This window comes from Bombyx mori, chromosome 11 (genome assembly GCF_030269925.1).
Source record: "Bombyx mori chromosome 11, ASM3026992v2".
Lineage (NCBI taxonomy): Eukaryota > Metazoa > Arthropoda > Insecta > Lepidoptera > Bombycidae > Bombyx > Bombyx mori.
Genome location: NC_085117.1, coordinates 16,287,795 through 16,300,485, shown reverse-complemented (window position 1 = coordinate 16,300,485; position 12,691 = coordinate 16,287,795). Strand labels below are relative to the sequence as shown.

General features: G+C 37.3%; 1 long non-coding RNA gene across 4 annotated transcripts in view; it reads right to left on the bottom strand.

The window, feature by feature from the left end:
• LOC101742035 (tyrosine-protein phosphatase Lar) overlaps nucleotides 1–12,691 on the bottom strand; it is a 448,057-nt gene that overhangs the window by 91,063 nt on the left and 344,303 nt on the right. For all 4 annotated transcript variants that reach the window (XR_009974350.1, XR_009974352.1, XR_009974351.1 and 1 more), the window contains exon 5: nucleotides 12,150–12,329. This is a non-coding gene — a long non-coding RNA (tyrosine-protein phosphatase Lar). The remainder of the gene's footprint in view (nucleotides 1–12,149; nucleotides 12,330–12,691) is intronic.

Below are 12,691 nucleotides of genomic sequence, written 5' to 3'. Positions count from 1 at the left end.
GACATCTAGAACGTAAATGCGCTACCCACCTTGAGATATAAGTTCTAAGGTCTCAGTATAGTTACAATGGCTGCCCCACCCTTCAAACCGAAACGCATTACTGCTTCATGGCAGAAATAGAGAGGGTAGTGGTACCTACTCGTGCGGACTAACAAGAGGTCCTACCACTAATAGTTAAGCAAATTATAATTTTTGCGGGTTTGATTTTTATTACACGATGTTATTCCTTCACCGTGGAATCAATCGTGAACATTTGTTAAGTACGTATTTCATTACAAAAATTGGTACTCGCCTGCGGGATTCGAACACCGTTGCATCGCTAGATACGAATGCACTGGACGTCTTATCCTTTAGGCCACGACGACTTCAAATAAGTTACGACCATCTGATAAGTAATAATCGAAAGCCACAGAAATCGCGACCCGTTCAATCAGGAATGCTTTTATATCTATCTATCATTTAAAGTCGTCAACTGAGTTGGATATTGTTATTTGTAGGCTAGTGTTGTTTATAAAAATGTTCACGGGCATCATCCACGTTAATAATAGGTTAAGTAGTGAATTGTTTAATGTATATTGTAAATAAAATTATTTCCTTACATTATGAGTTAGATTAATTTTCGTTATCGTGTTGTTTTGTCGTATAGTTGTAAGGACCATTGTGTACAAATTTAGCATTTTGTCATGCTTAGTGGTGCACACATGTTGCAAGCCAGATTTTGTTTCTTTTTACTTGTCTTTTTATGTATCTTTTTAGCTTGTGATGTGTATTGTGTGCTTAGTTAATAAATAAATAAAATAGCTTGAAGAATTAGTGGAATGGAGACGTCTTGGAAAGCGCACCACCACCCGAACTGGTGACCACGACTCTCCCAAGAGTGCAACAACTAAGAAGAATCATTTAGCTTACTCTTTTTTTGTGTTATATTTTATATTATTTATACTTTATGCACAAAACAAAAGTTGTACACAGGCGGACTTAATGCCATGGGCATTCTCTTCCAGTCGACCATAGGGTGGTGCAGAGATAATGCATGGTAGGTGCATTAACAAAAGAATAACAAACAACAACAAAAAACAAAAAAAGAACAAAATCAAAACAAAAATTTATTTACATATTATTTGTTTTTGATAAAACGAAACATGGATTCTTCTTTATTAATGGATTTTTTAGTGAAATCACGATAAAACTAAAGCCACAATACAAAGATCAGATTTATCAAATCTTTGGTGTTCCCTGTATTTTTTTATACGCCGCAGAAGTTTGGGGTTCGATATAGCGAGAAATGCGAGATAGACGCGCTCAAAATGTTATAGGTATGAAGTCCGCCATTGTACCGTACCGTTTGTGCATAAACTTTACGCCATAAAGTTGAGTAAACAAAATATTAAAATAACATTACTTATGCGAAACGAACAGTCAACATTTTTACTGTTCCGTAAACATGCACGCTCTACCATAATACCGTTGCCGCAACCAGAATCGACAATATTTCAATCACTATCCGCGTTGGCTTCAACAAAATAAACTTGGCATAAAATGTGGCGCAGCACCCATTGTGCTGAATTTCGTATGCCCGTGTTGCTATACTGCAAATCGAATCTGCATACGCGAAAGCAGCATACATCTGAAATATTGTATTCAATAAATACTATTTTGGATATTAGAAATTTTATTGCTTCGTTGATTGTGAGACGAATTTATGTAGCAGTGCGGAGTATTGGTGGTACCTTTGTGAGCAAAGGAACTTGTGGGAATCGACAAAGGGAATATCTTCCACCGTGCGAGTGAAACTGCTTTGTCGACCGACGACGGCGGTCTAAATGCTATAGTTCAGAACTAGCATATACGAACGCATCTTGAAAATGTCGTTCAAGAGATTCAAGAATCTGTTAACTATCTTGTGTAGTATGACAACTACCGCCATAAGCTTTACGTGCTTCGGTATGAAGGGCGGGACAGTAATTATTCAATATAGTTGTTACAGCTACACTTTTGACAGCATTTATGAGAAAAATACTGTTGATACCAAATGATTCCGCATATTAACTCAATTTAGAATATTTTTAGAAATTCTACACTTTTAATGCGAACATACGATATATCAAGTACTTATGTATTTTTTCTCTGTATTCGAAGTTAAATAATCAGTGATTCGTATAATAAGCTAAAATAAAACAAATTTCTCTCCAAGCGGCGCGTTCGTATGAGTTATTGCGTGAATATTAATTGTAACAGCGATACCCACGAGTGAAATCAATCAAATTCAGGTTTCAATTTAGTTTGTTTTCTAGTCCAGCGAGTTATTGTTCGTGTTTACCAATCAACGTACTAATTAAAAAGCGGTCATTTGAAATTCGACTTTGAGGCGTTGTGTTTACGGTTGACTTTGGCTGGTTGCTAATTTTAGGTAACTTTGACTAGAGGTACTATTTGGTTCCATATCCATTGATATTTTAATTCTGATTAAAACTTAAAAATAATCGAATTTTAATATAAATGATTGGGAGCGTGCAGTTAAGTAACTCGAAAACTCGTTAAATGAAATATTTTCAATGTGAAACTCAAAAAACTATAGCTATTCTTTCTCTAACTTTTGTTACTGGTGGCAGGACCTCTTGTGAGTCCGCGCGGGTAGGTACCACCGCCCTGCCTATTTCTGCTGTGAAGCAGTAATGCGTTTTGGTCTGAAGGGTAGGACAGCCGTTGTAACTATACTGAGATCTTAGAACTTATATCTCAAGGTGGGTGGCGCATTTACGTTGTAGATGTCTATGGGCTCCAGTAACCACTTAACACCAGATGGGCTGTGAGCTTGTCCACCCATTTAAGCAATAAAAAAAAATTAAAAAAATCAATTTCTGAAAAGTGAACGCGGGTTTGCTGCCTTACAGGGGTCGTCTCCGTAGATTCTGCGAAGCACTGCTCTTGTTAGGGCCAGTGTTAGCAACGCTCCCGGTTTGAGCCCCGAGAGCTTCTCCTACACGCTAGGCAACGCTGAATTAGCCTCTCAAGGCTATCAGAATACTTAGGAAAAAAAAACAGATATAAGAACAACCATGACACGAGGATGGATGGGTTCTTAGTATTTGATACTTGTAGTTAGTAGGAGTTAGTTACTCAATTTAGACATTTTTTATTCTATATCCACCGACAACGACGGTTACGATTTTATACTAAGCGAACAGCATGATTTTGAATCTATAGTGCTATTAAAAGTATTTACTTTAATAATTCTCCTACGCTGATACGTTAATACACCAATAGTAGTATTTTAAAGTTATAGAGAATTCGGCCGAGCTCTTTATATGTATAACATAGCAGTCTCACTATCCAAAAGCAGTTCGGATGCGACGTGTAGCGTCGAATTTAGTGGGGCTCCCGCAAAAGCTCCTCGAAAAAATATGGCGCCGTTTGAGCTCGCATTACAAGGGCTCAGCGGAATGAGAGCGGTCCAAGTGACGCGATTTTTATATTTTTATTTATTGCTTAGTTGGGTGGACGAGCTCACAGCCTGGTGTTAAGTGGTTACTGGAGCCCATAGACATATACAACGTAAATGCGCCACCCACCTTAAGACATAAGTTCTAAGGTCTCAAGAATAGTTACAACGGCTGCCCCGCCCTTCAAACCGAAACGCATTACTGCTTCACGGCAGAAATAGGCAGGGTGGTGGTACCTACCAGCGCGGACTCACAAGAGGTCCTACCACCAGTAGAGGTCCTACCACCTACAATTTCTAAAAAAATGTCTATTTTCTATACGTTTTTAAATTGAAAACAACAATCAGACAACCAATAAGATGGACCGAGAACCTACTCATAATAATGGGAGGAGCGGGACGCGGAAGGCAAGAAACCGAAAAGAATGGAGTGCATATGAAGAGACCTACACTTAGTATTGGGTGAACACAGGTTGAAGAAGTGATGCGTTTTTAAATTTAGTTAACTCAGCTGGAATTGTCCTCGATGATTTCATGACTTACAACAAATATTAGATAGCACAGTATTAAGCTGTTGCAATAAACTTGCACTTGATTTTATTGGTACTGTTACGCGCTGGGGTTCGGGATAAATAAAACATCTACCAAAGTACAAATGAAAATTCTATTTACCTTTTAGAACACTTACAGAACATTTTACATTGCGCTATTTGATAATAGATGGCGTTACTCTTACCGGCGTAACAGTACATTGGTATGGACTGATGATCGAGTTCACGGTCTGAATGGTACTAAGTGATTACCGGAGTTCCTGGACATCACAATGTGAATGCCGCCGCTTCCGTTGAACCGTTCGAATCGATAAGTATGACTTTGTGGCAAATATAAGAAGAATGTTGATTCCTATCCGTGCGTACACATCAATAGCCACGTAAACTTAGTACTTGTAAGTTCGATTTTTTCCTACAAAGCAATTATTCCTTTATTGTGAAGAAAATCGATTACCATCAATCTATTTTTCAGTTGAAAAATCGACTTACGTACGCCCCTAAGCGATTCGTTAATAACTTGCACCAAACACCACAGGCTTTGTTTCAAGTGGTCGCATTTATTCTCCCCGTGTCCGAGCTCTCTTTAATTATGGATAATTTATATTCAGATTAAAGCGGCCGGCAGGTGGGAGGGCTGTCGCGAGGATTTCTATGGCGGTCTATTGTGCACGTGACCGTAATATGCAACATGTTGCGTGAATTACAACCGAAAATATGAAGGCGTTCGCTCGTGGGCGCGATTATCTCGAGATGTCAGGGAAGAGGCTTTACCAGACCGGTCGCTGTAGTTAGTTACCTTTGGATGTTTATGTAAAAAAAAACTGAGGCTACAATCGTGATGACGTTAAAGTTCATAATTTAAATGTAATCTACTAAATTTTAATAGAAATGGTTCTTTATTTTGGTATTGTAATTGAGTGATAATTTTCAGATTCAATTTATAAAGTTAATTACATTATTTAAATAGCAATACGGTATAGCCCGTTGTAACTTAATATCGAGATAAATATAGTAAAGATATAATTTTCTCTAGACTGTTATTTATAAAACGATTTCTGAATGGCTTAATTAATTTTCATTTTGTTTTACAGCATTTTCAAAAAATACTATAAACGCAAAAAAGATCGGTGAATCTATCGCTTAGCTGGGTATGAGCACAGGGTAATATACACAGGGGTAGGGTACACCGCGCTGACTCAAAATAAACCCTACCATTGGAACATTACACGCACATATTAATAAGACATTACGAATATAACTAATAACGAAAACTTTCAAATCCGATCGACCATAATTATAATCGCGATTCAACCAAACCATCTGTTTGCATCCGATAATCCTAATACACTGTCTTAGTTTCGAGTTAACGTTCGTATAGTTTCACTTTAATGCGAGTTTCCAACTAAATTTTGTCACTAATTTACGTGGGGGCTTCGTTTTTGGGTCGCACGTGTGCTCCGTTATCATATTGGTACAGGATAATTCTATAGAACCACTGCGAATAGTTCTTCAATATTTGAATATATTTCTGTAAACCTTTTCGATTTGTTAGTATTATAACTAGGCACGCAAAGCGGTTTCACTCGATTTTTGGAACGAAATTCCTTATGGGACGATGCGGAGGGGTACCCTAACCGGGAAAAAACGTCCGTAACGTAAGATTTTTATTAGTAATGCACACACACAGGTTTTATTTTACTTGGAGTATAAATCTGAATTTGTGACTCTCTAGTCCTTAATAATTACTATATAAAAAATCTATTATTTTTAAAAATCGATCTTGTGAATCGACTTGTGAACAAGTTCACTTATCTTGTGAGCACAGTTGTGTTGTAAACAAGACAATATATTAAATCCATTAATAGTTACACGCGCAACTGTATTTATTATAGGTGTCATTTACTATGATAAAAAGCGTCATCCAATATATTAATCGAGGTTACAAATTATCTAACTTTTAAATTTCATTCAATTCGTTCCGCCATTTTTGCGTGATTGCGTACTAAACACATACATAGGTATATATTATAGAGACCAAAATATAAACTATAATAAACAATACACTGCTCATATATAATCGAGAAATTATTGTTCAATTGTAAACAGAGAGGTTCAACTTAATTATTTTTATCAGCTATTCAGAACTTAGTGTCTGTTATATCTTCTTTTTTTTATTGCCCTTGGAGGCAGACGAGCATACGGCCCACCAGATGGTGAGTGGTTACCGTTGCCCATGGACTTCAGCAATGCCAGGGGCAGAGCCAAGCCGCTGCCTACCGCTTAATACTCTCCACAAGCCTTGTTTGAAGAAGGACATGTCATAGCGCTCGGGAAACACCGTGGAGGGGAGTTCATTCCATAGCCGGATGGTACGTGGCAAAAAAGATCTCTGGAAACGCACTGTGGATGACCGCAGTGGCTCCAGGTAGTATGGATGAACTCTACTCCGGTGGCGGGCGGTGCGATGGTAAAAACGAGATGCCGGTATCATCTCGAACAATTCCTCAGAGCACTCCCCATGGAACATACGGTACAAAATACAGAGGGAACCGAAGTCCCTCCGCAGACCCAGATGCTCCACATTATGCTATTATATATGTGATGTATTGTGAGGTTTTATAATGAAAATAATTTCCCAACTTCAAAACTCAAGAAGATACATTTTATTTTGTTTTAAACTCGAAAGGCTCGCTTGGCGTGTTGGTTTTGGCGTAGCTGTAGCACCTTCGTAGCAGCTGATACTACGATCTTAATTTGGGTACGCGTTGTTGGCGTCTATTGAAATACAGTATTTTTTTTGTACATCTATATCTATACTAATCTATACTTATACTTATAATATTATAAAGAGGAAAGATTTGTTTGTTTGTTTGTTTCGAATAGGCTCCGAAACTACTGGACCGATTTGAAAAATTCTTTTTCCATCAGAAGCCGACATTGTCCCTGATGAACATAGGCTACTTTTTTAAAATTATTTTTTATTTTATTTTTCTTGGTTTCATGTGTGTTTTAATGTTTCCGAAGCGAAGCGAGAGCGGGTCGCTAGTTTATTAATAAAATAAGTTTGGTGCTGGCTCAACGATCGAAATGAGACCTTAACCACATAATATTAAAATTAACATTAATAAAAAAAAGCTGTAAAAAGAAACTTCATCATCATCAGCCTGCGGCAGTCCACTGCTGGACATAGGCCTCCCCCAAAGCTCGCCACTGAACCCGATCTTGTGAGAGAAAATGAAAATGAAAATGTTGTTCAACCACTTTGTATTTGTCTATTTGAAATAAAAAAAAGTTACAAAATATATGTTTATATTATATTATATAAAAAAATAAACCGTACAAAAATCACAGAAGAAACTTTTATCAATTAATAGTTAGGAGGGATGCGTATAAACTTGGTTCTTAAGCAAGTTAAGGGCGGTTCCATTAGTATGGCGCCGCCGATCGTCATTATAACTTACGCGATAATCCGGCTTACGCAGAGTTGACGTGATCGCACCCAATCTAAACTTGAGGCATTGCAATACTACCTGGAGCTTGATTTGATTGGAAACAACTTGAGGTGAGTGGCGAATTGATATTCGCTGTAGCAAATAATTCCATTCGGCGATGTAATTTTAACTATTTTAAACTCGTATTGTTTTTGATTTTTTTTTTTGCTCGTGTAGGCAGACGAGCACACGGACCACCGGATAGTGGGTGGTTACCGTCGCCAATAGACCCCAGCAACATAAATCAGGGGTAGATCTAAGCTACTGCCTAACTTTGCAATAATAATCTATTACGTAACATGATAAATGAAGTTTGTTTACAAATTAATGAAGATAAATTTATTCTTAAACAGTAATTTAGATTTAATTTCTATTTCCCGCTTATTTATGTGTTATGACGTAGGCGGACCCGTGCTCAGCAGTAGGATAAAAGGTGGCTTATATTTATTCTCGGGGCTCAAACTATTTCCATACCGAATTTCGTGTAAATCGGTTCATTGGTTTGGGCCAGAGAACGTAACAGACAGACGCCAAAACCTTTCATAATAATAGTACTATTTGTTATACTATGACCTGTGACATCTAACATAAATCTTTAAATTGTGTTAGGTTTTTTGTTACATGCAATTTTAATGGAACAAAGCCTATATAAAGCCCGCATTGATTGCAATTAATATTTGTTGTTTTTGTTTTTTTGTCGCTTATCCTACCTATGTTGGCAACCTCGAGGGGTTAAGCCAGCTTAAGCGAGCGGGTAGGTAAGGCGAGGGGCTCTAACTTGACGATTGCTAGCAGTAGTAAGAAGAGAAGTACTTTGCAAAATGTACCACCGGATCGGAAACACGACTTCTTGAGACGATCCGGCGAGAAACTCAATGGGCTGTGTCTGAGGGTTAATTTGCTCGCGGCGACCAGTTCTTGAGATACCTAAAAATAACGATAGTGGCTCGGGAGGATCCGAATAGGAAAATGTAATATTTGTCTACTACTAACGCTTGGATTTAGATCCATAGGATGCATACATTACTTGATTAATACCAATATCGCGTTTATTATTTCCTACGTATCCAAATTTTTCGTCATGGACGAATAAAATGAAGTAAAATACGCGTGAGAATAGTAAATAAGTAAGGTTTAACATTAAGTAAAATTTCATACAATAATTTCTTTGCTTCTTCGAATATCTTATTAACCAATTTATTCAAACTCAAACGACTAAAATTTTACGTACAAAAATTATATGTTAACCATCATTCACATGACCCTATTCGTTCGCGTCAATATACGCTTTGTGTACCGTTGAAACTTGGTCTCATTATTCATCGACACATACGTTTTTCCAATCATTAATTTTCCACGTATATTCGATACTCGGTGTTTTTGTTCCAATATTTTTTCGTTTGTTTGTCGATTTTCAATAAAGCCTATGAAAGATACAATGTTTTTTTTTTGTTTTTTTGTTCTGTTTCATTTTATCATGTCCCGATGTTTATATTCGTTTATTTGTCGGTTGTTTTTCGTAATCTATTATTTTGTGAGGCTAATAGTTCACTTTCTGAGTGTTGCTATAGATAAGACAGGGAGACCAGCTCGCGTCCGCCTAGTGTCAATCGGAGTCCATTGCAGTCCAACAAGAATGACGTTACCCACGAGAGAAATCACTTAGCTGTCAGTTTCATAGAGACGACGTAAGCACTAACGCAACAGACAGACAGATTAGAGGCACCTCTCTGTGTAGGCTCGTCATATAAAGTCAAAATTGAAGAAGAATTAAGTTAGGAAGTGAGTTACATAGTATAAAGATTGAAGGTCGTATTATAAAAAAGAGGCAGTTCCTTGAGAAGGGCATGATCGTACTCCCGGATCAACTGATCAAAGAATTGAACAAACTCTTAACAATTGCTTTGTTTGACTTCTCTTTTAATTAAGACAAAAAGATCGAGGGACGGCTAATTAATAGCCTTTGCAGCAGGCACTTGGATTTTTTTTTTGTAATAAATAGTCTAATTTTATTGTGTGCCTAATAAATAAATAAAAGTTATGTGTTAGGTTTTAAGTTACTAACATAGATTATAGGTAATACTTACAAACAAAATGTTATGGTTTATTCAAATCCACACGTATTTCGTTCTTTCCACTCTATTAACTTTATATAAGACCACATACTGACGTAAAATGACAACATTATTAAAAGTGGGTGTCGTGCTTATATCTTAAATTAATATTGCAAATAAAAAACGACGTATTACGACACTATTTCGAGAACATACTTCAGTCGCAACACAAAAACCGAACACATTCGAAACAATTAGTTAAAATCTGAATGAGCGGTCGTTAATTTCCTACACGCTTAAGCTCCATGATAGGTAATTAGTTAACTTTGTGTGTTTTGAGGACGTTTTGTTTGAACGGTGACACGACCCCGGACTCAAGGGGCCCCGCGCAATTCCGAGCCTACTCCACGGGGACAGCCCTGGACTGAAATCCAGCAATATGTTACGCGAGAAACACATACATATGCAAGGGTTTTTTTGTTAAAAATTTTGTGTGAAATAGACGGCAGATGTATTCACAGCTCATTTAGTGTTCAGTAGTTACGGAAGCCCATAGAATTTATTAGCTGAATGTAGTCACCTTTGGAAATAAAGTCTCTTCTTCCTTTTATCCACCTTATCCCCACTAGGTGGGGTCGGCACAGCTAATTTTTCTCTTCCATTCTGTTCTATCAGCCGTCATCTCAACACTCACTCCTCTCTCTCTCTCATATAGTCATTCCCACACTTCATCCATGTCTTCTTCGGTCGACCTCTTCCCCCTCTACATACCTACCTACCTTTGGAAATAAAGTCAAAACAATAAATGTCATGAACCCTCCAACGGATCGAATCATAATCAGAGCAGATGACGCCCGTAAACGATAATTGCGTTTATATATCGCGATTAAGCGGTAATTAAACTAAAGATATGTTCGAATGTCTCCTAATTGTTGACTGTATGAAGTGATTTGCCGTAAATTGCGAGAGTTGAAATTCGTGTATCGGATCATAGATCAGACGAACTTGTAAGTCGAAGCAGTATCGTTGAGTACATTATGAATGTCACTTTTACTATTACTAGAGGTCCCGCAGTAGTCGAAATTCGACTATAATTAATTGGAATTGCAAGTTTCTACACTATTATGATTGTATTTTATACTTCTATAATTACAAATTTCGCCAAGACTACACTATAAAAAATATTAACAAAGACAAACAATATTTAATCTCAATTTGACAACAGACGTCAATAACAAAAGTTTGACAATAAATAGTATCCATGCGTGTTGCGTCAAATACATGGTATGTAGTGTGTGTAATGTTTTCTTTTTTGATTTAATGTATCTTTTATGCATTATTTTAAAAAAATATTAGCATTGTGCACTTCTTCTCTATATTCTCTATAAGTGTAGAAAATTTCATACTCCTCCGTTCGTAAAAAGGGATACAAAGTTTTTGCTTCACGTATTAATATATAGATTGGTTAAGTAGCAGCTCCCATTTCACTTCGACGTCGTATCTTAAAAAACACTTCGTCTTACAAAAAATAGAGTAAGAGTTAGCGAAATTATATTTTAACAAAATCTACGCTTTTTGCAATTTTATTATACTTATTAATTGCTACATCATTTTACATTTAGTGTCACAATGAACAAAATGAGACACCGAAATAATCCTTATAAAAATATACGTTTCCTATCATGTATAATTTTTCACTGATTTATATTATACATTACAACAGTCCACACAATCAGTACAAAGAATGTAAAACATATACGCACTATAGGTTGGCTATATTTGCCTTCTTTTTTTTTTATTGCCTTTGTTGGCAGACGACCATACGGCCCACCTGATGGTGAGTGGTTACCGTCGCCCATGGACTTCAGCAATGCCAGGGGCAGAGCCAAGCCGCTGCCTACCGCTTCTTTTTTGCTAAGAAGCAATTTCTTGTATTAGTTTAATAGAGATCCAATTGGGATTGCCACCTTAATACTCAAGGTGGACGAAGACCTCTTCTATCAATAATTTTAAGCTATTGCATAGCTTTTATCGCTTTGAACGCGGCGACCGAATCAAGAAATTCCGTAACGAAAATAAAACCTAACACCCCCCACTCCGCCTACCATGTAGCTCGCGTTAAACACATTCACACGTTGCGCTAGTGTAGTGTTTGTGAATAAGCGCGCGCCGTGATGTCACACTGCATGCGCATCATGAAAAGTCTGCCCATCTCTCTCTCGCGCGGTCTAGCTTATGAGTGTGAAGGGGACAGTTAATTTTTTCCTTTGGTTAATGTTTATAAATATAGCGTGGTCTTATTTTATTATTGTTTTAATATAGCGTGGTCTTATTTTATTATTGTTTTAATATAGCGTGGTCTTATTTTATTATTGTTTTAATATTAAATTATTATTGTCTAATTACAATTGCTTAAGTTGATAAAAAATGCTATCATCGTCACACGTGTTTTTATTTTTTATTGCCCTTATAGACAAACGAGCATACGGCCTACCTGACGGTGAGTGGTTACCGTCGGCCATTGACTTCAGCAATGCCAGGGACAGAGCAAAGTCGCTGCCTACGGACGCTGCCGTCAGCTTCTATAAGATATATAACTATGAAACCTTACCTTCGAACACCGTCAACGTAGCTACGGCAGTGACAGCGTCGCCAACGCCGTTCTCGGCAACGCACTCGTAGGTCGCGTCGTCGCGTTGCGCCCGCACTGGTTCGATGCGAAGGACAGCTCCGTTGGCACCGGGGCCGGCCGCTCCGTCCATGCCCGATACTTGGTAGCGGGTTTGCATGTCTACGGGAGAAAAAACATTTAATTTTTAATTTTATTTTTTACTAGCTCACCCGGCAGACTTCGTAGTGCCTCAATCGATAAATAAAAGATCTAAAGTTTTGTATAAAATAAACTTAAAACAAACAAAAGGAATCCGTCCGACGGGGGATACATCAAAGGAAAAACTAAATTGTTATTTTTATTTAATTTCGAGCATTCTCATATTTATCTACCTTTTAAACCTTCTATGGGCTAATTCAAGACCTAAATTAGCCAAATCGGTCCAGCCGTTCTCGAGTTTTAGCGAGACTAACGAATAGCAATTCATTTTTATATATATAGATTTTTAAAAAGAAATTTAAGTAGTACCACGAACCCAAAAA